Source organism: Zea mays, chromosome 1 (assembly GCF_902167145.1).
Source record: "Zea mays cultivar B73 chromosome 1, Zm-B73-REFERENCE-NAM-5.0, whole genome shotgun sequence".
NCBI lineage: Eukaryota > Viridiplantae > Streptophyta > Magnoliopsida > Poales > Poaceae > Zea > Zea mays.
This window is the reverse complement of record NC_050096.1, coordinates 155997033-156000615: the sequence shown is the minus strand read 5'-3', so window position 1 is coordinate 156000615 and position 3583 is coordinate 155997033. Positions and strand designations below refer to the sequence as shown.

General features: G+C 41.9%; 1 long non-coding RNA gene across 1 annotated transcript; it reads right to left on the bottom strand.

Moving 5' to 3' along the window:
• Nucleotides 1-910: 910 nt before the first annotated feature.
• Nucleotides 911-3064, bottom strand: LOC103639801 (uncharacterized). Its single transcript, XR_559587.2, has 3 exons — nt 2673-3064; nt 2007-2068; nt 911-1078 (listed from the first exon to the last, which is right to left on the bottom strand). It is a non-coding gene; the product is annotated as an uncharacterized lncRNA (long non-coding RNA).
• Between the last annotated feature and the right edge of the window lie 519 nt (nt 3065-3583).

Below are 3583 nucleotides of genomic sequence, written 5' to 3'. Positions count from 1 at the left end.
CCATGAGCGTCTTATTCTTCCTCTCCACCATGCCATTTTGTTGCGGCGTGTAGGGGGTGGAGAACTCGTGATTGATGCCTTCCTCCTTGAGGTATTCCTCCACTTGAAAGTTCTTGAACTTAGAACTGTTGTCTCTCCTTATCTTTTTGACTCTTAATTCAAACTCATTTTAAGCTTGTCTTAAGAAGCGCTTGAGAGTCCCTTGGGTTTCAAATTTATCCTGCAAAAAGAATACCCAAGTGAAGTGAGAATAGTCATCAACTATAACAAGACCATACTTACTTCCTCCGATGCTAAGATAAGCAACAAGTTCGAAGAGATCCATATGAAGCCGCTCTAATGGCCTTGATGTTATCATAAGTTCTTCCTTGGATGACTTGTTCCCACCTACTTTCCTGCTTGACACGTTGCACAAGGTCTGTCTTTCTCAAAACAGACATCAGTTAGTCCTAACACATGTTCTCCCTTTAGAAGTTTATGAAGGTTCTTCATTCCAACATGTGCTAAACGGTGATGCCACAGCCAACCCATGTTGGTCTTAGTGATTAAACATGCATCTAGATTAGCATTATCTTTTGTAAAATGGACCAAATAAAGCTTGCCATCTAGTACACCTTTAAAAGCTAATGAACCATCACTCCTTCTAAAGGTGGTTGCATCAATATCTGTAAATAAACAACTGTAACCCATATGATAAAGTTGGCTAATGGGAAGAAAAATATAACCAAGCGATTCTACCAAAAAGACATTAGAGATTGAAGCTCGGTAGTAATCGCTATCTTACCTAACCCCTTTACCTTGCCTTGGTCCCCATCTTTCACACCCAGATTTAAGGACAAATACAGATGCATCTCACATGTGTGCAAGAATTAAGTTTCACACATATGGCAACTCAGTGTACAAAAAACAATGTCACATCTTTATTACTTAAAACAATTTATATACAAAATAGCTAAATAAAATACACCATATGACGACAACGATCCTCCACAACCATTGTTGACTAGGAAACGATGACCTAGACCTCTCCGGACTCATCTTCATGGTGATCCTCCTCTTGGCGGTACCTGTTCTTGACCTGGTGTGATTATAGCAAGGGTGAGCTCCCATACAGTCATCGGTTCGCAAGTGTGGGGAAAAGTGTGTATGAGCTCACTTATAGTTGGGGCTCAAGAAGTGTAAGGCTTACCAAGGAAAGTGGATGAGGCTGAGCATTGCTTTTAATTAATTTGGTCAAAATTTCATTAGCAAATACTAAATATAAGTAAATACCTACCAAGATAAATAATAGATCATAATGAATAATAAATCCCACAATGCAAGCATGACAAGTTAAGTTTAGTTCCATCATTTAATCATGTGAGTGTCAAGGCCGCTCTTGACTGTGAGCACGGCTGATATACCACTTTTACAATGTGCAGAGATTGCACATCTTTACCCACAAGTTGTGTGTCCCATCTAGCCAGGGATTGCAAGGCCCTTAAACACTTCCAAGGTGAATAGGTAGGGATCCACTACGAGGCCTTTATAAAGATCTACTAGCATGAGAAAACCCGCTACTTCAGGCAAAAGGAAGCATAAGCCTTTTTCCACGGTCTATAACCCCATCACAGTAACTACATCTAGCACTATGCTTGCGCAATTCACTCCCTGCTTTCCCTTTCGAGAAAGGATTATCTCACAGTAGCTTTCCTAATTAATTGACCAAAAGCATCCCATTCCACCCTTTTGGTAGCACTTTTTTCCGGGTGGTTCTCCATGTAACAAAATAATAATTAAGCCAACAATAATAATAAGGCACAATCATACTTCATATATAATATTAATCCATCAACCAGGTAGATCAATAACAAGACTACTCAATAATTCATTTGTATCCAATGTGTAGGGTAAACAAACTAGGTAACATATTAGGTCCCATCAATTTAACCTAACAGTGCAAGCAGGGTGAGAACATAAAAGTTTATATTATTAGGTCAAAGAATGTGATCAAGGACACAACTTACCGTTTTGGTGTAACTCCAAGTGCTTCCCAAAGTTGGGCTTCAAATTCCTCGTAACCTGGCTTCTACTCATAGCAATACATACAAATAAACAAATAACGAATACAAATAAAATTACACCAAACATGGAATCAAACTAAATAATAATATTATGCGTGTCGAGACGAGATCGTAGGTTCAATAACAACTCAATTCGGTGTTAAACGAGAAAGATGTGAATTTTATAAGATTATCGAATTATTTTTATACTTAAAATCATTTTTGGAGTTAATTTATGAAAACCCGAGTTCATCCTAGACCTTGGGTTCAGTTTTAAAAGATTCTAGGGTCTAATTTCAAAATTCTAGGACTTATATTTAATACATTCCTAATAGATGCGGGTGGTGGGATATTTTGAGAAAATCCTATGGACTCATGAAAAAGACTATGGCTGTTATAACCTGCGGATGCATCTGGGCCATCAAATCCACGTCTGACGAGTGTGGCAAGTCTAATCTCAGTCACTCGCTTGAGATGGACAACCATCGGCCCTTCCTCCCTCTACGACGACAGCAGACAGCGGTGCCCTCGCTGAAGTTTTCCCAAACTTCAAATCCCGCACTCGAACACCGATCTGGGAGGTGCTACACATAAAGAAGATGGAGGAGAACTACATGGAGAATATCTCACCTCGGTTCAGGGCATCAGTGAGGCCGTCGATGTTGAGGAGCGGCTTTGCGGTGATCTGAGCACGTCGGCAAGAAATTCCGAACGCTCCGCACACCTGTTGCGCCCGGCAAGTCCATGCACGCCATCCCAAGGACTAGGTGAAGCTGAGGCCTGACTTGGGGACTTCGTCGTGGGTGTATGTGCACAATGACGGCGGCGGTCATTTCTCCTTCCTCAGCTCTCCCGGCGAAGCTTGGCTCCACACAGGATGGTATGGTCTCGGTCTAGTTCACCTCTGATGATGAAGGGGATGTCTTGACCGATTTATATAGGGGCAGGGCATGGGACCTAGGCAGGAGGAGTCAGCTTGGCTGAATGCCAGCAAATGCGAGCGAGTCTAATGCGTCATTGGAACAAACTCGGGGAAGGGGCGAGTCCGACACAAAGGTCCACCCGTCAGCCAATGCAGCGAACGACGCTGATTGGTCGGGTCACTGAAACGCGGGGTCCACGCGGCAGTGATCACTACAAGGCGCGCGGACTTCGGGTGAAGGAGAGGCTGTCGTGCCAGACCCATGATCCAGTAAGGCAATTCCATGGTGTGCATGTGATAGCGGGTGGAAGGTGACTGTCCACTTGGACCCACATGTCGGCACTATGTTTTAAGAGAGGCTAGCGCGCGTAGGAGTTGGGGCCTGCGGCGTGGATTCCTGCCCAACCGTCATGTAAGCTTTCTTCTTTTCTTTTTATTTTTTGTTTTCCATTTTCCTTTTTATTTCTAGTTTCTAATTTTCAAATTTAAATTTGTTTTGGAATCAAGCACAAGTCAAATGCACATATAAAAAATACTCAACATGTATTAAAATAGTTACATTAATTACTTTATTTATTTGGGAAAATGCTTCACATCTTATTTCTTTTAGGAAGAAAAA